Source organism: Engystomops pustulosus, chromosome 2 (assembly GCF_040894005.1).
Source record: "Engystomops pustulosus chromosome 2, aEngPut4.maternal, whole genome shotgun sequence".
NCBI classification, from domain to species: domain Eukaryota; kingdom Metazoa; phylum Chordata; class Amphibia; order Anura; family Leptodactylidae; genus Engystomops; species Engystomops pustulosus.
This window is the reverse complement of record NC_092412.1, coordinates 185445935-185470604: the sequence shown is the minus strand read 5'-3', so window position 1 is coordinate 185470604 and position 24670 is coordinate 185445935. Positions and strand designations below refer to the sequence as shown.

Here is a 24670-nt window from a genome sequence, read left to right as displayed (position 1 = left end):
TCCCATGACCCTCGCGTTCAAAGAATTTATTCCAGCACCGATTACTGGGTGTTCACTCTCCTGGACCCACGGTACAAGCAAAATCTTTCCACTCTCATCCCTGGAGAGGAAAGGAGTGTGAGAATGCATGAATACCAGCAGGCCCTGGTGCACAAGCTGAAACAGTATTTCCCTTCTGACAGCGCTAGCGGCAGAGTGCGTAGTTCTGCGGGACAAGTAGCGAGGGAGAGTAGGCGAGCAGGCAGCTTGTCCAGCACTGGCAAGGGTACGCTTTACAAGGCTTTTGCCAGCTTTATGTCACCCCAGCAAGACACTGTCACCTGTCCCCAGTCTCGGCAGAGTAGGGCTGATCTTTACAGAAAGATGGTGAGGGAGTACGTAGCTGACCATACCATCGTCCTAAATGATCACACAGCTCCCTACAACTACTGGGTTTCAAAGCTGGACATGTGGCACGAACTGGCGCTGTACGCCTTGGAGGTTCTTGCCTGCCCTGCCGCTAGCGTCTTGTCCGAGCGGGTTTTTAGTGCAGCTGGTGGCATCATCACCGATAAGCGTACACGCCTGTCGACTGACAGCGCTGACAGGCTGACGCTTATCAAGATGAATAAAGCATGGATTTCTCCTAATTTCCAATCTCCAGCAGGTGAAGGAAGCTCAACCTGAATAATTTATCCACTCCTCCTCCTCATTTTCCTCCTTCTCCTGCTCTCTGTACAGTAAAGCAGAGGAAACTGGCTATTTTTTGACAGGGCCCACTGGCTCTACCTATAGTACTTTATGCATTTAATTTTTCTGGAGGGCCACCGACCCGGTCCTCTGTTTTAAACAATTTTTGGGAGTGCCACATACAGGCACTCAATCTATTCCATTTTTCTGGAGGGCCACCTACCTGCTCCTTTGGTTTAAAAACTTTTTTGGACTGCCACATACAGGCACTCAATCTATTCCATTTTTCTGGAGGGCCACCTACCTGCTCCTCTGGTTTGAAAAATTTTTTGGACTGCCACATACAGGCACTATCCAAATTGAATTGTCTCCATAGCAGCCTCCACACGTTGTCTCCATTGCTACCTCCAAAAGTCGTCCATATAGCTGCCTCCATACATCGTCCCTTTATCAAACGAGGTTTGTCAGGCCGAAATTTGGGTTGTTTTCATGGATTCCACATCAAAGTTGTTAACTTTGTCGCCACCCTGCTGTGTTATCCACAAAATACACTGGCAAACTTTTACCATTTACGGATATTATTTCAGCGCTTCTTGCGCATCTGTTTACATTCCCCTCACCCGCCATATCCCAAACTTATAAGAACGCTACTACACTTGATCTTATACAAAAGGTTCTTAGAAGTGCTGTTTGGGGAGTAGCCTAGAGACAGGGGCTTGGATTGGCGAAAGCTCGCCTGGCAGCGGAGCGCCAGCTCCATGCCAAGAACCAACTAACATAGTTTTAACTGCAGCACCTTTAATCTACTACTAGTTCACTGCCTCCATACATGCCCGCCTTATCAAACGTGCTGTGTCAGGCAGAATTTTGGGTTGTTTTCATGGCTTCCACAACAAACTTGTTAACTTTGTTGCCACCCTGCTGTGTAATCCACAAAATATACTGGCAAACTTTTACCATTTACGGATATTATTTCAGCGCTTCTTGCGCATCTGTTTACATTCCCCTCACCCGCCATATCCTAAACTTATAAGAACGCTACTACACTTGATCTTATACAAAAGGTTCTTAGAAGTGCTGTTTGGGGAGTAGCCTAGAGACAGGGGCTTGGATTGGCGAAAGCTCGCCTGGCAGCGGAGCGCCAGCTCCATGCCAAGAAACAACTAACATAGTTTTAACTGCAGCACCTTTAATCTACTACTAGTTCACTGCCTCCATACATGGTCCCCTTATCAAACGAGCTGTGTCAGGCAGAATTTTGGATTGTTTTCATGGCTTCCATGTTAACTTTGTCGCCACCCTGCTGTGTAATCCACAAAATATACTGGCAAACTTTTATCATGTACCGATATTATTTGAGCGCTTCTTGCTCACCTCCTTTGGTTCCTCTCTGCTACCCATTGGTTTGAAGCCTGAGTCCATTTAGGGTATGTCGCCATGCCACTCTCTAGCCTTCCGCTGCTGCCGCTGCCTCTGCATGCCGTCCCCTATAGTGTCAGGGTCAATTATTGGATGTTTTAGATGCTATCTAGCTTCATTCTGTCACTCTGTCATGGCCATGCTGTTGCCCATAATTTTGGCATAATGGTGCATTTAAGCAGCCTCAGAGGCATCCATGCATGCTGCCCCTGCTGTTTCCTGTCCATTTCCGTGGTGTTTCCATCCTTTTCTGAGGTTCCCAGGTGTTTGGCCAAGCTTCCCTGTGCAGAGCCTTGGTCCCCTTGAAAAATGCTCGAGTCTCCCATTGACTTCAATGGGGCTCGTTACTCGAAACGAGCACTCGAGCATCGGGAAAAGTTCGTCTCGAATAACGAGTACCCGAGCATTTTAGTGCTCGCTCATCTCTAGTTATAACCCATGTCTGCCTCAGTCTTAGCCCAACAATAGTAACAGACATGACACTTTCTCCCATAAGCCTGTTTGCAGTTGCAGGAGGCATAGGTCATTAAAGGATACCTTACAGTTCACAACATTTGCAGGAATCAGTAAGTCCTGTACCAGTTTCAGCTTCTGTGCCATTTAATGTCTGTAAAGTATGGTTGAGAATGCACTGATAAAAGTAACTTTGCTAGTCTGAACACTGGTGTATTCATTTCCTAGCAGCCTTAATTGACACTAATTTGTCTCCTACGAACTCTGCTCTGGTTTGCGAACAGTTAATCCACTGTGATGAACAGAGTCTCTGCAAACTCTCATTGCTGCTCTGAACACAGAACTGATACATATTTACCTGCTGTAGTCTTGTATTAAGCTAGATTGAATTTATTCTGTATTTTGTTTCCTTTATCTTTTACCCTTTGCTTAGTGATTTTGTACTCCAATGTCCACTTGGTACAGACCCGAATTTGACAATTATACTTTTACTTGTCCTTGTCTCTGCTTTTGCTCTTTGGAGCCCGAAGGAATGTCTACCAGTTATCTCCCACTGCTTATTATGCCAATTAGGCAGGGGCAGCTTGGAAGGGTGTTTAGTCTCAGGGTACACAGTCTTTGTACCTCTAGGCCAATCTGACCATTCCCTAAAGCAGCATTACAAGTCCATGGTATTTACACAAGTATTTATACTGTTTATGGACTTTATTTAAAATGCTATCTTCATTTTCTATCAGCTTTTGTATCTGCAAACTTAGTCTGTGAACTTGCAGAGCTGGGAGAAGACTTTGTTCCTGTGACTTTCTGAGTGATTACCAGATGAGAAGAGAAGTAGGGAGGAAGATCAGAGGCAAAGTAAGTGGAGGTACCTTTCTCCAGCCACCTTTATCCAATACTTTTATCTAATAATATATTCCCTAGTATTATTTATAATAAACAAGTAAAATATTTTTTTTATGATTACTGTTAGTTTTAAGTAGCAATGTGGTGCAAGCCCAGTAGTGTAAAGACAGGCAACATAAAGTTCATAGACTTGTTCTAAACTCTGCGCTACAATGACACAAAGTCTAAAAAAGCCTATTTTCCTCCCAACCATGCCCCCTTTTGAGGAGACCACCCCCATTTACTTAGGTCACACTCCCGTAGTAGGACAAGTCAGAAGAGTGTTGAAAACAGCTCTAAAAGCCTTGATAAATGGGTCAGAAAGCATTTTCTGGCACAATATTTTTCTAAGTAGAGGAGGAAGAAAAAAAAAGGCTCACCTCCCCTTGCAGTATCTTTCAGTGCTCGGAAAAAAAATGAAAGTGATAGCGAAAGTGTAGCTATGATATACCTACGATATTGAATTATTACACTTTCTGAAGTGGAGGAAGATTGGGTAATATTGAACAGTAATACAGTTTTTGCACTATTGTATTTTATGATTTATGTATTATACTGCTATTAAAAAATTAAAAATTAGACATTTCTATAATCAAGGTTTAAGAAGGTTTTCATTAAAGTTTGTTCACATTAGACCTTTTTGTGTTTAAATGGTTAAGGCAAATTTAAATCTGTTTTTCGAGCATGAAGGCTGAATCATTTTATGTAGTTTCTAGCTACAGTTCAGTTTCTTAATATGAGGAAGGGCAACCCCATTTAAGGTAAGAGCATGAGCTAAAGAAACATGCCAAGATTTCCAAGTCAAGTGACACAATCTGTGCTACACATCTTACAAACCAGATGTAAATCTCACAATTAACTTAACTACCGGTCAATGTTTCATAGAATAAGGAAATGCGAAAGGACACAGAGCAGATGTTCTAATAAAAAAAAAACAGAATTCTCATTGAATTTGTCTCAGAAAACTGCCATACCTGCCTTGATGTGTACCACTTTTTTATATGACAATGGGAGACACTTTGGGGCACATTTACAACTTTGTGCCAGTTTTCTGACTGACTTTGCACATTCTTTTATGTACAAGCTGCTTGCACATGTATTTAAGAAGTGTCTGCGCCATGTATGTGTCACACATGACCTTTTTGTGTCGTGGCTGCACTATTCCTTGCACAACACAAATTTCGTCATTGAAATAGGCTTTCGGGTGCACAGTTGGATCATGCACCACATGCCCGATGTTAAAGGTACCGCAAAAACAAAAAGTGGTACATTCTGTTGGAGCAGTGCCAGACTCATGTACACGACACAGGCAAACTGCAGATAGTGCTGTTTGCACTACTCTTAGTAAATATGCCCCTTTATCAGCCTTTTCAGACAGAGGAGAGGGGATGGCTAATTGGGAAAGTGGTAAAGCTTTAGATGCATGTTGTGCACCATTATTACTACGCCTTTACATTGTGATTAGTCTGTAGAGAAACTAGAAATAGCTGGGCTCCAGCTTCAGAATTTCACATGGATCTCTCCACAAAAGTTGAGTAGCTACAAAATTGCATGAAGAGTCAAAAAGAAAGAACAACTGAGCAACCAAATGTGCCCTCATGTATACTTAACCACTTTAGGATGCAGGATGAGAATGCTTGTTCTAATTTGGGGGTACATATTGCATTAGGTTGAGCAATCTTGTCTAGAAGATCATGTAGGCACTGGCAGTGTACCATCGTGATCAGCAACAGGAGACTGCTATACAAACCCTGGTCCCAGCTGCATCTGCTTGGAGCACAATCGCAAGGTGCCAGAGGGTTGCCAAGGTGCCATAGGCAGGCCAATACTGATCTGCCAATTACTGGAGCCTATTAACCCGAGCCCAAAGCTGGGTTTAATAAACTGCCTGTCAGAGAAAAACTAACCAATGCAATAGGCTGAAGTGCAGAATACTTTCACTGTACAGTCAAAATCACACATCCACTTTATTTTTTAGGCGAGTACAAGAACAAAGACATCATATTAATATAGGTTTTATTATGTTTTAATCCATTTTAAAAATGAAAGCTTTTGTACATGTTTTCTGCCATACCACCTTCTAACTTTTAAACTTTTACAGTGTATGAACCAGTGAAAAACATTCTAGGGACTGTTCAATCTTTGGATGACTTTTTAATAAATTTTTGTGTGTTTCAAATTGCAAAACTTGGACGTGTTGAACATTTGGACCTATTTTTAACATTGCAGGGTACACTGCAGAGAATAATCATTTTATATATTTTCATAGATCATGCATTTTGGGATGCTGGGATACCTAGCATGTATATTTGTTATTTTTTAACTTCTTTTATTCATTTTTCTGGGCGCCCTAGGGGACTGATCGCTCTCCAAACAGACTCGATGACACCATGACATGATATTCCATCACATGTCATTAAAGGAAACCTACCACTGCCCGCATGATGAAATCATGCGAGCAGACCACCCGGTAGGCTACTTAATGCTGATGCCGGCACATAGTTTTGTTAGGAACGGCAATCGTTAGTTTAGCTAAAAAAAACTATTTTCTTACATATTTAAATGAGCCCTCCGGTGCTACCCTGCGCCATCTTTGGGCTGGCGGTGGCTTCCGATGTTTAATTATTCCTCCTTCAGGTTAATGCTGATGCCAGCACATAGTTTTGTTAGGCACGGCAATCGTTAGTTTAGCTAAAAAAACTATTTTCGTACATATTTAAATGAGCCCTCCGGTGCTACCCTGCGCCATCTTCGGGCTGGCGGTGGCTTCCGATGTTTAATTATTCCTCCTTCAGGTGCCGAGAGCCATGACGTCACCAAGCTCTCGGTACCTATCGCCGGCCGGCTGTGCGAGACTTAGTGTCTGCGCATGCGCGGTAGGTGCCGAGAGCTTGGTGACGTCACAGCTCTCGGCACCTGAAGGAGGAATAATTAAACATCGGAAGCCACCGCCAGCCCGAAGATGGCGCAGGGTAGCACCGGAGGGCTCATTTAAATATGTAAGAAAATAGTTTTTTTAGCTAAACTAACGATTGCCGTGCCTAACAAAACTATGTGCTGGCATCAGCATTAAGTAGCCTACCAGGTGGTCTGCTCGCATGATTTCATCATGCGGGCAGTGGTAGGTTTCCTTTAAGGTTTTATGTGTATAGATTTCAAAATATATCAGATGTTCAACACCACAATTCTTATAGATGACAGTCTCCCATGTTTATTCAGATGCCCTTAAGATTTTCTATATTTATTCAGATATTTTCAATGGGAGTCAATAGCATATGCAACTGTATAATCACAAATGTGTACACATCTCACATAAGTGAACAGTAGAACTTTTCAAGGTTTTGCTGATGCAATGCCCAAACTCAATGCAACTCTAGTCTTATTTCTGCCAAAACTTTAAACTTTACTTGCATGTTGTTTTTTTCCACCTTTTTATGTGAATTGTAGCAGTAAAAGGATGTTCAGGACGATGAGTAATTGGCAAAGTAACTAGGAATTCTTTAGTTGTGGGTCACAGTATTTTTTGGGTTGAATTCTTCACATGAAGCCATACCTCCCCAACCACGTAGAGAGGAACTATTTTTACCATCTTACATTATAGACTTACCTATGAACTTTCTGAATATGGATTATACCACACATCTTTGGGCCACACCCTAGAAGTGTCAATAAGGGGCTATACCCTAAAGCAGTGATGACAAACCTTTTAGAGCCTGGGTGCCCAAACTTCAATCAAAAGCCACTTATTTATTGTAAAGTGCCAGCGCAGCAATTTGAGCTGTAATGTATTTCTCCTTGTTCTTTGACAACTTTCAATTGTTCAGCCTCCTAGGGACACCAATGCAGTTAAAAGGAGGAGGGCAAATTCGCCTATCATTGTAGGAAGATTCTATAGGAAGATTCTTTGAGTCCTGTCTGGTGAACTTCATGCTGGGGTGATGGCCTGGGTGCCCACAGAGAGGGCTCCGAGTGCCGCCTCTGGCACCAGTTCCATAGGTTCGCCACCACTGCCCTAAAGCTTCTAAAACCTTGAAGAATTAGGAAATCATTACTAACTAAGGCCCCTTTCACACTTGTATTTTTCACACACGTGTTCTTGCATTGCACTCTGACCCATTGTAATCAATGGGCTTTTTCACACTTGCCTTTTTTTTCGCTCACACACGCGTGAAAAATGCACCATACAAGTCTATTTAGATGCATCAAAAACGCATTGCACTCTGAGACACTTACAAGTGCAATGGAAGTGCAATGCGTTTTTCACGCATCAATTGCCATAGAAAAGATAGAATGATAGAATTCTCAGTCCTGAGTCCTTTCACGCGCATTATCTACAAGTGAAAAACGCATTGAAATTTCATTGAAATCACAGTGAAAATGCATTGAAAATGCACGTGAAAAACTAAGACACTGAACAAAATCTGACTGAAAACTGATTGAACTTTGATGCAAAATGTCAGTTTTTCACTGACCAAACCCTGATCGCACCCTGATCAAACTCTGACGTGATCTGCAACGCAAGTGTGGAAGGGGCCTAATGCACAATTGAACTCTGAGAGATCAAGAGTTCAAATCCAGCACTGGTTAATATGACTTAAAGTGTGTTAACTTATTTTGTTAACACCAAAAACAGGAGGCTCCCTACATTACATAACACTGCAGACTGAGCTATGTTAACCATTGTTCCCACAGAGAGGACCAAGCACATTTCTATATGTATTAGAAGTGTGGGGGAGTCAGGTATAATGACCCAATGGCATGGGGCCATTAGGGCAATGTTTGATCTAAATAATTCTGTTATTATTTATTTGTAAACATTTAATGTTGCTATTTATTCGGTTTTATAAATGTGTTTATTCCGATGGATTTCCATGTACATTTGTGTTTATGGATAACGTTCTTTCACATGACCTTCCAGTGAGAATTATCTGAAATATATTTTTATCTAAATACTTAGAATTGTTACTGCATATTAGTCTAGTCTAATGAACTTTTAAATCTAATGCATTCTTTGCAAAAAAAAAAAAAAAAAGGATTGTGGGAAATTGTAGACTATCTTGAAAAAAGTAAAAAAAAAAAGATAAAAAAGTCCTTACTAAATGATAAAATATTGCAATAGCCACATATCTACATAATATTAGAGCAACCAGTAAGTTAGCTCACTATCACCTGTATACATTGGAAAGAGTGGTTAGTAAACATTATAAAATTTTAAAGTTTTTCTCCATAGACATGCCCAGAATGAAGAGAGAAACATCTTAACTACCTAACCTGATTTTCAAATATTGCATTTTTGTAAAATTCTAGAATGCTACATTTTCGTTGAATAATACAATGGAAGTATTTTCCCATAAGTCTCATGTAGTAAACCGTGGAAGAATCCATACTCTAAACCTGAATGTAGGATCAGCCGCACTAGAATGGAATAATAAAGTGATTTGTTAATTCCCTCCTCCACGTTGCCTCACATACTAATATTCATACCAGAATCCAAAAAGGATGTGACAAGGCAGTGTAGATTCACTTTGGTGTTGCACTTGTGAATCTCCTGTTAAAAGCGGGGGTGCACTTTTCTGAACTCTGCCAATATTGGAGCAACAGGGCAGCCAGAAATCATCTTTTGGTAAAAACACACTGTACTGCATGAGTCCTCTTACATGCCCTTTTACATCATTTCAGCCAAGATCCATTGCATATCCTGCCCTAAGTGATAAAACATCCATTGGTACAAGTGAAACAGTAATTATGTCACAAAAATCGAAATTTGGAGAAATTGCTGGGGACACAGGCAAATCTTTTGCAGGCCGAAAAAGGGAAGATAAAAGTATCATTATTAAACCCTCTGACTAAAGGGAAAATACAGTCATTCCAGATAGGGAAACATATATAAGTATGTGTCATGTATGATACTGTATACTTCTCAAACACCTGATACTTTGTGTTGCTCTATCACATAAATATTCTTCAAATAAATGTACGGTTGTTGCAGTATTGCTTAAAAATGAGTATGAAGATGACAATTGCAACACAGTGTACACACAAAATGATAACTGTAAGTGGCAACTTAGTACAGGCAGTCCCCTACTTAAGGACACCCGACTTACAGACAACCCATAGTTACAGACGGACCCCTCTGCCCACGGTGACCTCTGGTGAAGGTCTCTGGATGCTTTACTAAAGTCCCAGACTGCAGTGAACAGCTGTAAAGTGTCTGTAATGAAGATTTATTGATAATACTTGGTCCAATTACAGCAAAAAATTTTAAACCCCAATTGTCACTGGGACAAAAGAAAAAAATTTGTCTAGAACTTCAATTATAAAATATACAGTTTTGACTTACATACAAATTCAACTTAAGAACAAACCTCCGGACCCTATCTTGTATGTAACCCGGGGACTGCCTGTATATTATATAGTGCTTTTTATAGTGTTTAGTGTTAACATCATGGTATCATTATGCTTGATAATGGTAATTGTTTGGCTTTATCATTTGCTCTATTATATTGGCATAAAGACTGGTAAAATTGAAAATTATATTGTGTTACTTTCTATATTAAGGTATTATTCAAACATTGGTATTTTTCCTTACATAGCTGTACCATATGGTAACTTGAGATTTGTGTTTTTTGGTTTGGGATGGACAGACACAGGTCTTATTTCTTTATATCACTAAGCTGTAAAGACTCAAGGAACATCACTGGAAATTGTATAACATGGTCTTACAAGGGTATAACTATACCTTTATATACCAACTATAGGGGCCCTGCCTAAACATACAGCAGTGGCCAAAAGTATTGACACCCCTTCAATTCTGTCAGATAATACTTGTTTTCTTCCAGAAAATGATTGTAATCACAAATTCTTTGGTATTAATATCTTCATTTATTTTGCTTGCAATGAAAAAACACAAAAAAGAATGACAAAAAAGTCAAATCATTTATCATGTTACTCCAAAAACGGACCAGACAAAAGTATTTACACCCTCAGCCTAATACTTGGTAGCACAACCTTTAGACAAAATAACTGAACAACCGCTTCCAGTAGCCATCAATGAGTTTCTTACAATGCTCTGCTGGAATTTTAGACCATTCTTCTTTGACAAACTGCTCCAGGTCCCTGAGATTTTAAAGGTTCCTTCTCCAAACTGCCATTGTGAGATCACTCAACAGGTGTTCTATGGGATTCAGGTCTGGACTCATTGCTGGCCACTTTACAAGTTTTCAGTGCTTTCTCTCAAACCATTTTCCAGTACTTTTTGAAGGGTGTTTTGGGTCATTGTCCTTCTGGAAGACCCAAGACCACTGCAGGAGACTCAGTTTTCTCACACTGGGCCCTACATTATGCTGCAGAATTTGTTGGTAGTCTTCAGACTTCATAATGCCATGCACACGGTCAAGCAGTCCAGTGCCAGAGGCAGCAAAGCAACCCCAAAACATCAGGGAACTTCGGCCATGTTTGACTGTGGGGACCGTGTTCTTTTCTTTGAAGGCCTCTTTTTTTCCTGTAAACTCTATGTTGATGCCTTTTCCCAAAAAGACTTTTGTCTCATCTGACCAGAGAATGTTCTCCCAAAACTTTTTAGGCTTTTAGCGAACTTCAGCCTGGCTTTTTATGTTTCTGTGTAAGAAATGGGGTCTTCCTGGGTATCCTACTATACAGTCCCTTTTCATTCAGACGCTGACGGATAGTACGGGTGGACACTGTTTTTTTTTTTGTCCACATCTAGGGAGGTTAGCCACAGTGCAATGGGCTTTAAACTTCTTGATGACACTGTGCACGGTAGATACAGGAACATTCAGGTCTTTGAAGATGGACTTGTAGCATTGAGATTGCTCATGCTTCCACACAATTTTGATTCTCAAGTCTTCAGACAGTTCTTTGGTCCTCTTTCTTTTCTCCATGCTCAATGTGGTGCACACAAGGACACAGGACAGAGTTTGAGTCAATCCATTTTAACTGGCTGCAAGTGTGATTTAGTTATTGTGACCACCTGTTGGGTGCCACAGGTAAGTTACTGTTGCTGTTAATTACACAAATTAGAGAAGCATCACATGATTTTTCAAACAGTGCCAATACTTTTATCCACCCCTTTATATCCAATTTGGCTTTTTGACAATTCTTTTTGTGGTTTTCCATTGAAGACAAATTAAATAAAGATAATAATGACAAAGAATTTCTGATTGCAATAATTTTTTGGAAAAAAAATTTGTATTATCTGACAGAATTGCAGGGTGCCAACTTTTGGCCACCGCTGTAGTACCTAAAGGGGGCTACCTGTATATAGTATCTATGGGGGTGGGGGGACCTGCCTGTATATTGTACATATGATGGTGGGGGGTCCTGTCTGTATTTAGTACCTATGTGGTTCAGGGTCCTGCATATATATAAGCCCTATGGATTTAGGGTGGTTTCTGCCTGTATATGGTACCTATTGGGGTGGGGGAGTCCTGCCTGTATAAAGGAACCATGGTGGGTGGTGAGGGCATCCTGTTTGTATATATAACCTATGGGGTGGGGGAGTCATTTCTATATATAGTACCTATTAGGGTGGGTCCTGCCTGTATAAAGTACCTATGAGGGTGGTGAGGGGCTGCCTGTATATATTAACCTATATATTAATTAAGGGGGTTGTTATATATAATTGTGGGTTGTCATTTGTGGTGTGACTATTTAGGAGCACAGTGTTAACCAGGTGACATTACACTGTAAGTGACTATAGTGTTTTTACAGGCACGGTGTGGAGATGTGCTTACAGGAGCCGATGACATCTGGCAGTGAATTTAGCAGTGATAAGTCACACGTGTGAGATAGCATCAGTATGTATGGTGTCAGTCAGGGTTTCAGTAATCTGGTGACACAGTTTGGGGATGTTGTCAATTCATAGTTTATACGGTTGAAAAAAAGACACATGTCCATAAAGTTTAACCATCAATGGTCTAGATGCCTTTTTAGGTGTAAAAAGGCATCTAGACCCTTCTTCTTGAAGCTCTCTGCTGTCCCTGCTGTGACCAGTGCCTGAGGAAGGCTATTCCACAGATTGACAGTTCTCATAGTAAAAAAGCCCTGTTGCCTCTGGTGATTAAACCTTAATTTCTCCAGATGGAGACAGTGCCCCCTTGTCTTTTGATTTGACTTAATCTGAAACAATTTACCACCATATTTTTTGTACTGACCATTCATATATTCGTATAAATTAATGATGTCCCCTCGTAGTCGCGTCTTCTCAAGACTAAATAAATCTAATTATTTTAATCTTTCCTCATAACTGAGACCCTTCATACCCCAATTGTTAGTAATATTGTTTGCATTTTATGATCAGGTAATTTTTATGTCTGCAATTTTGGAGAGCTGAACATTGCAGGTGATCAGGGGTTGGGGGGGGCATCATTTCAATTTTCACCTCAGGCAGCAAAATGGCCATAATAAAAACCTGTTTTTAGGGTAATACAGTAATGGACCTACACTATTGTTTTCTAATAGACATCTGGTGAATAGTCCTTTCTCCTTTGAAATTATTGTTTCTGGGATCATTCCAGCACCTAATATACAAAAAAGTCAATTGGGATCACAAGGGTGTGTATTCTGTAGCAATTTGTAGTGTTATTGAAGTATAACTGATGCAGATTTTGGCACTATATTCCGCATGAGCTACAGACCTTTTCTTAGGCTGAGCTTTTCTTGACCCTTCTTAATTCGTACTTTGCCAAACTAACATCAAACTGAAAATAGTTCATTTGAAGGAGAAATTACTTGAAATTCCTTTACTGGCCTTGAGGCTGAACAGAAATGTGTGAATCTTCATAAGGTATTAAAGCTTGTGTTTCTGATGGACCAGCACACTAAAGCAAGGGAGTTCTAAATCTCTAAGTCTCTGCACCAATTCATTAATCCTTGCACCACAAACTTACATCCCACTGAAAAATTATAAATGCCAACATCCCAAAATAATAAATGCCCCAAATTGAGTGACATAAGGCACACTTTTGCACTCCTGGGTGGTCCATGATGTGATATGCTCAACGCTGTTTTAAAGCTACATTCCGTGGGCCTTCTGGGACTTTGGGAGGAGCAAGGAGGAGTGGTCAGTTGCCTTCTTCTTTTATTGGTATTAGAGTCCTCAAGATGCCAATGTGATTAAAAACTGTGGCAGAGCAGGGAGCATACATTTGCTGATTTGCTGAATGTAATGTGAAGGGTTTTTATACATGCAGTTTGAGTAGATGCAACATGTGTATCTTGGCTATATAGAGCCAGGGCACCAATTGTACATTAGCAACTACATTGAATGTGAAAGCACTTTCAACAACCCTGCTGATGCATTGGGTAGGTAATTGTTACGAATAGCACCCTGCCCATGTTAGGAGCTGTTAGGGAGACTGCCCATTTCTCTAGGAAATCTCCAAAAGTGGAGAACATAGTAATTGCAGCTGTAAGGCACTGCCTGGTAAGGCAAGAGTTAACATGTAAAATATTATTAGCCAATTATATCCTTTGTACCATTATAAAGTAAGCTGGAAGCTGGATGGAGGGTGCCGCCACCTGACCAAGGGAGTATAAAAAAAACCCTGCGGGCAGGAGCACATGTTCAGACCTCATGGTCAGAGTCTCCATTTTAAAGGACATGTCTGTGCTGCAAAAGCCAGTGTCATAATACCAGAAATCAGAGGTATCTCAGGTCACTGCCTGACACTCTGGGCAAATCAGGATACTGAGCCACAGAGCTGAGGTCCACAGTCTGGACTCGGCTCCATCTTACCAGCTCAGCCTGAAGTTACTACCAGGCTGCGAGCAACTCCTGTGGACCAGCTATCTCCCGCCAGCTTTCCAGCCTGCTGAATCTGCTGCTGATGTTAAGACCGTTTCCTGCCGTTTAAAGTTGAATAAAGAACTGTAAGTTATTTTACACAACGTGCCTCCGTGTGATCCCTGGATAAGGCTGCTTCACCATCACGGGCTCCCCATCCTCTCCCTCTACTTTTCTTGCACACACCACCTGCTGGAGACCTGCCAGGCTGTAGGCCAGTCCTCCATTCCCAATACCAAGCACCATGACCATAGGCCCAAGGCCACGAAAGCCAGCCACTCTAGTATTCTGGGCCCCGGCTGTCTACAACCACCATAGAAAGGCTAGGCCCGGGTGGTGGATGTTGCACACTTATGTGATTTATGTTATAGAATGTTCCCAATGCAATCAGAAATAAGTAGGATGCACACTTAAGATACTAGAACACTTAAAGCGTAACTGTAAAGTTACTTGACAAAAAATAGTTTTAGCGCAGTTGAAGAAAGCCTTTGACAGCAATTCATGCCTATATCATGCTGCTGGCTTCTTCCTAGCCTGAGATATAGGGCTGATAGATATATGAGGTTATCTATAATATCCTCTCAGATTTTCCTGAAGTGGCGGGACTTCCTGATTGGACCGGAATATATTATGTATGATTAATAAGTTGAAAGAGCAATGTCTTTTTTCAACCTTAACTACTATGTTTCTATGATAATAATTGAAGGACTTCTGATTTCACCATGCTGTAACAAATGAACTATACCTTCACTATTTCTGTAGACAGCAGCATTTGTTAGCTTGAAGTGATTAATCCCTGGGTACAAGCTGCCACTGTTTGTCTCTGACAAGAAGAAATCTGATTCTTCGCAACAAAGCATTCTCAAGACCTGAGAAATAAACTCTGACTGCAGGGGCTGTTATCACTTACACTGCATGAAACTTGCCTTTCGAATATCCAAGTCCTGCAAGAAGCACATTCAGCCACACCTGGACCTTCACAACCGCCAAAGCTGCTGACAAATGAATTAGAGAGTTGAAAAAAAAATTCAGCAGAGCATATGTTCACAATTAGTCTTGTCTTCCTTCATACATGTATGCAAGAAACTATCCAAAGTGTAAATTAAACAATATGTAGGACAATAACACCAAAGCTGCTTTTATTGAATCAGTATCAAATAATTTGCTAGGAAATATACAGGCAGTTTTTGGGCGCCTCCTTGAGGATAAATTATGAGGTACACAGCAGAGCATATAAAGAATAGCAAAGGAATTTTAAGGCATCCAAATTCAGGTGATCAGTGGGGATCCTGAGTTCATAGTTATAAATAGTACAAAAATACAGTTTGAAATTTGTTGTATGATTCATCTTTATTAATACATGAATACATTTTCATGGAAAACCAGGACAGGCAGAATAAAAACAATTTAGAGGATACCATGAACTTAGGAACATCCAAAGGGAGACTGTGGAACACAATATTGTGCAAACAGCTACACATATCCCCTACCCTAAACCCTGTCCCATTGCCTAAATACATATAGTATAACAATATTAGTGGCTGGGCAGTAAATAAATGTAGAATTGTTCTATAATGTAAATGTAAAAATGTAGATACAAGTAAACAAGTATATATATAACAAGATATATTTTAGGTGAAAACCAGTGAATAGCCTGAAATATAAAACAAAAAAGAAACGCTGTCAGACCAAGCATGACCCCCGCTACTGAGCACGCATATAAACAATGAGGGACCCCCACAAGTCAGAAGTCAGGCAGACAGGATAGTGCGAAGGAAATTGGGCTGTGGATGCCCTGTGCTTATCACCATGTGTTAGTTTGTACCCAGGGATACATCACTTCAAGATTTCTCATGGGCATCTGGTGTGGGGAGAAAAGCCCATCTAAATACCTGTGTTTCCAATTACAATAAACAGAAGCTGTGGCTGTACCTCATAAAATGTGGCTGTGCAGCGAGTCTAACAGTGAGTGACAAAGATGCCGGGGGCCTACGCAAGGTGGTGGCTATGGACGATAAAAGAGTGTGCGTAGCCATACAAGAATGTATAGGGCATACCTGCTGGTCTAGTCCACTATATTTATTTGATGCAAACAGAAAATGCAATATGTAAACATATTTAGATTGCAATGTACAAAGAAACAATTTAAAATTAAATCGTTTCAGGGTAGCAGCACAAAAGGATTAGTCCAACAATGGATCTCACCCAACTTTTCTGGTTTTTGCTCCTAGTGTGTAAGTCCAGGTTGGGAACTGCAGTGGTCTGGCCCAGAAAATCAAATTGTATAAATTATATAAATGTATTTGCATTTTGCAGTGAGAATCAAGTATTTAATTTCTCTGGCAAACAAGACTTAATACTTGGTAGCAAAACCATTGTTGGCAAGCAAAGCATTCAGAAGAGGTAGGCACATGTCAGGAGAAAATTTTTTCCACTGCTCTTTGCAGATGATGTCTAAATCATTAACATTGTAAGGCTGTTGCTTGGCAACTTTTCTATGGGATTAAGGTCTGGAGACTGTCTAGCAATGGCATAACAAAAGCTGTAGCAGCCTTAGCTACAGGGCTGGCACTGCATAGCGGCCCGGGACGGACGGTAGTACCAAAATTTGTCAAGGCCTCTCTCCTGGGCCCGTACCTCTCTGCCCACCCCACACCCATCCCACCTCCGTTTTCACAGTGGGGACCTTTCTGCCGCTAGGGTTTCTTGTTGAGGCATAACATCTTTGGGCTGCCAGCCTTCCCGCTGGAGCACCTTATCTTCTGACCGCTGGCACACCTTATCCCTGGGCCCCTGGCCTAACCGCCGGGGCACCTCATCAGCAGCCCGTCTGCACACCTTGACCTCTGGGCCCCTGGCCCATCTGGGGTTGCTCACTGAGGCAGAACATCTTCAGGCTGATGTCCTCCTCTTCTGACCACCAGCTTGTTGCCGGCACACCTTGGCCCACCCGCCAGCGCACCTCATCCTTGGGCCCCCCGCCCACCCGTCGGCACATCTCATCCACTGGCCTCTGGTCCGCCCGCCAGAGTACCTTGTCTGTGGGCCACCCGCCCACCTCATTTTCAGGCTACTGGTCACCCTGCAGGCACACCATATCTTCAGGCTTCAAGCCCCCCACCGAGCAACTCATCTCTGGGTCTCATCTTCCAAAATGCATATAACTATCTTTAGATAACTTAAGATTTATATGTTTAGATGTGGTGCATGTATCTATCTTTATGTGCATATAAATTATATTTTGTACATGTGTATATACTGTATGTGTGTTTATGTATATGCTGCATGAGTGAATATGATGTGTATATTCTGTGTATGTACTGTATAAACTGTATGTATTAGTGTATACATTTATTTCTGAGTACATATATATGTGCATATGAGTTTATACCTGTATGTTGTATAAAAGCGTGTGTATGAGTGTATAACTTTATGTGATGTATATAAATCAGGCCCGGCGCCAGCACCCGGCCAACCCGGGCAAGTGCCGGGGCCCCGGGGTACTGGAGGGGCCCACTCGGGCCCCCGGATCAATTGTACTAGTGTCGCTATAAGACACTGGTACAATTGATCACCATCCGGATCGATCGCGTTTCTGCCTCTATGCTGCGCTGGTCGGGAGCGCAGCAAAGAGGCAGAATCTAAAACTCACCTGTCCTGGTTCCCACAATGCGGCGCTCCGCAGGGTATGAGACGGAACTGAAGCCGGCGCACATGATGACGTCATCGGATCACGTGTGCCGGCTTCAGAGCCTGCGCGTACGGGAGGCCCAGGCCAAAGACAGCTGCAGGAGCTGCTCCGGGGGAACCAGGAAAGGTGAATTCTTTTTTCTATTTTCTTTCCCGGAGGGGGGGGGTTCAGTGTGTCATCAGGGAGAGGAGGGAGGGGGTCAGTGTGTCATCAGGGAGAGGAGGGAGAGGAGGGAGGGAGAGAAAGGAGGGGGTCAGTGTGTAATCAGGGAGAGGAGGGAGGGAGAGAAGGGAGGGGGTCAGTGTGTCATCAGGGAGAGGAGGGAGGGGGTCAGTGTGTCATCAGGGAGAGGGGGTCATTGTGTCAGCAGGGGGGGGTTCAGTGTGTCATCAGGGAGAGGAGGGAGGGGGTCAGTGTGTCATCAGGGAGAGGAGGGAGGGAGGGGGTCAGTGTGTCATCAGGGAGAGGGGGTCATTGTGTCATCAGGGAGAGGTGGTCATTGTGTCAGCAGGGTGGGGGGGGGGTTCAGTGTGACCAGAGGGGTGGGTTCAGTGTGTCCGGAGGGGGGGGTTTCAGTGTGTCCGTGGGGGGGGGTTCAGTGTGTCCGGAGGGGGGGGGGGTTCAGTGTGTCCGTGGGGGGGGTTTCAGTGTGTCTGCAGGGGGGGGGTTCAGTGTGTCCGCAGGGGGGGGGGTTCAGTGTGTCCGCAGGGGGGGGTTCAGTGTGTCTGGAGGTGGGGGTCAGTGTGTCCGCAGGGGGAGTGGGTGGTTCAGTGTGTCCGCAGGGGGAGAGGGGGTTCAGTGTGTCCGCAGGGCGGTGAGGGGGTCAGTGTGTCCGCAGGTGGAAGGGGGATAGTCAGTGTGTCCGCAGGGGAGGGGGGGCAGTGTGGCCACTGGAGGGCGGCCACGGAGGGGCCCACTAAGGCTCTGTCGCCCAGGGGCCCACTAAAACCTGGAGCCGGCCCTGATATAAATGTATACAAAATCGTAGAGAAATGGGGTGACAGTATTTGTGTATTACACATCAAAAAGATACTATACATACAAAAAACAAGTACCGTATATACTCGAGTATAAGCCGCCCCGAGTATAAGCCGAGGCCCCTAATTTTACCACAAAAAACTGGGAAAACCTATTGACTCGAGTATAAGCCGAGGGTGGGAAATGCATTGGTCACAGCCCCCCCCCCAGTATATAGCCACCAAGCCCCCAGTAGTATATAGACAGCAGCCCTCTGTAGTATATAGCTGCCAGCCAGCCCTCAGAAGTACATAGTCTGCCAGCCGCTGCCCCAGTATAGTCTGCCAGCCCCTGCCCCAATATATAGCCTGTCAGCCCCTGCCCCCAATATGTAGCCTGTCAGCCCCTGCCCCCAATATGTAGCCTGTCAGCTCCTGCCCCAATATGTAGCCTGTCAGCCCCTGCCCCAATATGTAGCCTTTAACCCCCTGCCCCAATTTGTCAGCCCCTGCCCAAGTATTTAGCCACCAGCCCCTGTGCCCTCTTCTCTCATCTCAGTCTATCGCCCTTTCCCGTGCTCTTCGATCTGCCAGTGACATTAGATTAATCTCTACCTTAATTCGAACCTCTCATGCACGTCTCCAGGACTTCTCCCGAGTTGCACCAATTCTCTGGAATGCCCTTCCCCAGACTCTCAGACTAATAGCCACCCTCCAAAGCTTCAAAACGTGCTCTTAACCCCTTACCGCTGAAGCCACTTTTCACCTTCCTGACACGGCCCTATTTTTCAAATCTGCCCTGTGTTGAAAATTTTGTGTAAAATGAGTATTTGGACCCCACAGGTGTACAGAAATTTGGGCTGAAACCTGAAAAAATGAATATTTTTTCCTCAAAAATTCACTTTTTCCCCATTTTTCTGTTATCCACAAGGGGCAAAAGGAAAAATTGCTGCACAGAAATTGTTCAACAATTTCTCCTGAATGCGGTAATACCCCACATGTGGATATAAACATCTGTGAGGACACACAGCAGGACGTGGAAGGGAAGAAGCGCAGTTTGGCTTTTTGAAGCTAATATGGACAGAAAAAGTTTTCAGTGACCATGATACATTTGGAGAACCCCTGAAGTACCATAGCAGTGAAAACCCCCATAAAGGACCCCATTTTGGAAACTACACCCTTCACAGATTTTGTCAAGGTGTAAAATGAGTATTTGGACCCCACAGGTGTACAGAAATTTGGGCTGAAACCTGAAAAAATGAATATTTTTTCCTCAAAAATTCACTTTTTCCCCATTTTTCTGTTATCCACAAGGGGCAAAAGGAAAAATTGCTGCACAGAAATTGTTCAACAATTTCTCCTGAACGCGGTAATACCCCACATGTGGATATAAACATCTGTGAGGACACACAGCAGGACGTGGAAGGGAGGAATGGTGATATGCACCAGGGCAGATGGGTATAAGGAGATGGTAACCACGGTAAAGAAATTATAACTGAAATGCAGGTGAATGATAGATTCTAAAGCATTCTTTCATGCAGAGGCCAGGTTTTTCAGGACAGGTGTCACATTGATAAGTTGTGTCCTTCCTTTTCCCCATTTTGTAACAGACTCTGCATCTTTTTTGAGTCCTTCCTCGTCCTCCAGTTTGGGGTACCTCGCCAGGGAAATGTTGACCTGGGACAATGCGGGGTACATCAGAGGTACTGGGTCCTTCTTGATGACCAAATAAGAGGGCCTTGATCACCACCTCTTGAAAGTTAAGAAATGATACAGCATGACCTGCAGATTGGTATAGCACATAGGAATTATACAGTGCCATCTGTATAATGTGCACGGCCAGCTTTTTGTACCATATTTTTGTTTTTCTGGTGGCGGTGTATGGCTTCAGCACCTGATCTGAAAGATCTACCCCACCCATGTACTTATTATAAGCCAGGATGCAGTCTGGCTTGGGGGCAGTGGTAGTGGTACCTCGTACATGAGTGGGGGTGCTGGTGTCTTTATGAATTGTGGTCAAAATAAGGACATCCCTCTTGTCCTTATATTTGACCAACAGCATGTTCTCGCAACAGAGAGCCTTGATGTCTCCCTTTCTTAGTGGTTGAGTTATCAAGGTCCTAGGGAGGCCTCTCTGGTTTTTGCGTACAGTGCCGCATGCTACAGTACCCCTGGAAATGAGGGACTTGAAGAGTGGAATGCTGGTATAAAAGTTATCCACATACAAGTGGTAACCCTTATCCAGCAGCGGGTGTATCAGATCCCAGACAAGCTTCCCAGTGACTCCTAGGACAGGGGGGCATTCTGGGGGGCTAATTTGTTTATCTTTTCCCTCATAAACCCTAAATCTGTGGGTGTACCCTGTGGTACTCTCGCACAACTTGTACATTTTAATTCCATACCTTGCCCTCTTGCTGGGCAGGTACTGGCGTATTCTTAGTCTTCCTTTAAAATGTACAAGTGACTCGTCTACACAAATGAATTTTTCAGGGGTATAGGCCTCAAAAAACTTGGTGCTAAAGTGATCAATAACTGGCCTAATTTTGTGAAGACGGTCAAATGACGGGTCGCTTTGAGGAGGGCACTGCGAATTGTCGCTGTAGTGTAAAAATTTTAGAATGGCCTCAAAGCGCGGACGAGTCATTACTGTGCGGTATATAGGAGTACTGTAGAAAATATCAGAACTCCAATACTGCCTTATCTCAGGTTTTTTTACAATGCCCATATGTAGCACAAGACCCCAAAACTTCATCATTTCTACCGCATGTACAGGGGTCCACCTAGAAAATGTTGATCTTGGGTTTTGTGCCAAAAACTGTTGGGCATACAAATTTGTTTGCACCACCATCAAATTCACAAGATCCTCAGAGAAAAAGATTTTTAAAAAATCAATTTCTGTGAGGCCTTCTGTCTCAAAATTAATTCCTGAACTTCCCACAAATTCAGGAATTTGAGGCTCATAATTATCAGGGGGTGGGATCCATTCAGGGTCACTTGGGGGCTGGGGGGCATGCTCAACCGTTCTCCTGGGGCGCCTTCTGGAGGGCCCCTCATCACTGGATGAGGAGGAAGAGGAGGATGAGAAATAGAGAAACGTGGCATCCTCTCCGTGCTTCCGAGTCAGTGTCGGAAGCAAGGAAGGCATATGCCTCCTCTGCTGAATATGATCTTTGGGATGAATGGGCCATATTTTATTAGGAGGGATAGTGTATATGTTGTGTATATACTTTATTCAAGGGAGTGTGTATGTTGTGATTCAACACGTGTATGGGAGCGAATTACACTATAGTTTTTAAATTATACCAAAAAAAAAAAACTGTACTATGACAAAAAATGAGCGCAGACCTGATCAGCAAAAGGTTACTGATCAGCGCTCAGATGTCGCAGCTCCTACAAAAAATTGCAGTATAAAAAGATACCGCAGTAAAAAAAAGTAACTCTTATTCTATTATAGCAAAATGAACTATGACAAAAAATGAGCGCAGACCTGATCAGCAAAAGGTTACTGATCAGCGCTCAGATGTCGCAGCTCCTACAAAAAATTGCAGTATAAAAAGTTACCGCAGTAAAAAAAAGTAACTCTTATTCTATTATAGCAAAATGAACTATGACAAAAAATGAGCGCAGACCTGATCAGCAAAAGGTTACTGATCAGCGCTCAGATGTCGCAGCTCCTACAAAAAAATTGCAGTATAAAAAGTACTGCAGTAAAAAAAAAGTACCAAAAAAGATACAACAAAAAAATGAGCAGATACTGATCAGCAAAATGTCGCTGATCAGCGCTCAGTTGTCACAACGGTGTTAGCGGACAGTAAAAAGACCAAAAAAAAAAAAAGCGACAAAAAAAAAGAGCAGAGGCTCAAAGCCGCCGCACGGACACAGGGAGGGGAGGGAAGGGTCTGGAACAGGGATTGGGACAGGGATCAAGACGCTGCGACTGCTGTATGCAAAAAAAATCACAAACAGCAGCTCAGCAATAGCTATTGAACCCACTCACAAACGCAACAGATGCCACCAAAGATGCCAACTGCAGCAATTTCTAGCCAGACGGAGCACAGACTGGTATCACACACTGATCTGCACGCTGTTCAGGACTAGAATGAAACGTGCAGATCAGTGTGCAGTAGTTTGAACCCCCCTCCACAGATCTGATTGGTTGGTCAGGACAGACCAACCAATCAGATCAATTAGGGAAGTGGCATGATGCCACCTTGTCATCAGGAAAGGGGAGGGGTGGAGGAGGTTGGGGGGCTGATGAGGACCACGTGGAAAGATAGCTGGCAGCCATCTTGCTGTCAGCCATCTTGACCGATCTCCATTGATCCGATCGGTCGGTCACTACTGACCGACCGATCGGATCCCTATCGGTCTCCATGTATGTAAGTACTGGTGATCGGGTGCTGTCTAGTACAGCCCCGATCACCATTTATACTGTGGGCACACTATGCAGGGACTGAGCGCTCGGTGCGCTGTCCCTGCATTACATTGATGAATAGGATCGGGGCGGGCAGAGTGGGAGGGGGGCGGACAGGGAGGGAAGAGTGACAGAGGAGGCTGTCACTCCTCAATGATGACATGTGTCATCATTTCCTCCCTTCACCCGGCAGCCCAGCCTACCAGCGGAGCTGGTAAGTGGAACCCCGACAGTGACAGCTTTGATCCGATCTGTCAGACAGACAGATCGGATCATTTAGGAGGTTGGCAGAGTGCCACCTCCAACATCAAACAGAAGGAGGTGATCGGTGCTTATTAGGACTGCACCGATCACCTCCTGATTTGAGGCGCCGACGCGCCGAATACTATTTTTAACCCCTGCATTGCTGCAATCGGCTGGTCTGAATTGACCAGCTGATTGCAGCGATCGTATGCATGGGGGGGGGGGGAGTGATCCCCCCGGTCCGTGAGCGGAGATGGTCTGCTGTACTGGTGATCGGGTGCTGTCTAGTACAGCCCCGATCACCATTTATACTGTGGGCACACTATGCAGGGACTGAGCGCTCGGTGCGCTGTCCCTGCATTACATTGCTGTATGGGATCGGGGCGGGCAGAGTGGGAGGGGGGCGGACAGGGAGGGAGGAGTGACAGAGGAGGCTGTCACTCCTCAATGATGACATGTGTCATCATTTCCTCCCTTCACCCAGCAGCCCAGCCTACCAGCGGAGCTGGTAAGTGGAACCCTGGCAGTGACAGCTTTGATCCGATCTGTCAGACAGACAGATCGGATCATTTAGGAGGTTGGCAGAGTGCCACCTCCAACATCAAACAGAAGGAGGTGATCGGTGCTTATTAGGACTGCACCGATCACCTCCTGATTTGAGGCGCTGACGCGCCGAATACTATTTTTAACCCCTGCATTGCTGCAATCGGCTGGTCTGAATTGACCAGCTGATTGCAGCGATCGTATGCATGGGGGGGGGGGGGGAGTGACCCCCCCGGTCCGTGAGCGGAGATGGTCTGCTGTCAGGGACAGCAGCCATCTCCTCTTGATCATTGTGTCTGTAGACACAATGATCATTTGAATGCATGACGTAATAGTACTGCATATTGCGGGAACTCACCTCCCGACATGCAGTACTATTACGTCCAATGTCGGGAAGGGGTTAAAACCCATCTCTTTAGGCAAGCCTATCACACTCGCTAACCGCATGAAATGTCAACTCTCCCTTTACTAATCCATCCTATGTACTATCCTATCTGTTATCTGGCAAACAGCTGATATATACCAAGCTCCAGGCTTCTCTGCAGTCTTTTTCACCTAGGACCCTGTAAATAAGATGGCGGCTGATGGCTGGTTCA

General features: G+C 43.6%; 1 long non-coding RNA gene across 1 annotated transcript in view; it reads right to left on the bottom strand.

The window, feature by feature from the left end:
* Positions 1-15143: 15143 nt before the first annotated feature.
* Positions 15144-24670, bottom strand: part of LOC140116674 (uncharacterized) — a 53512-nt gene continuing 43985 nt past the window's right edge. Inside the window, exon 3 of the long non-coding RNA XR_011852897.1 lies at positions 15144-15222. This is a non-coding gene — a long non-coding RNA (uncharacterized lncRNA). The remainder of the gene's footprint in view (positions 15223-24670) is intronic.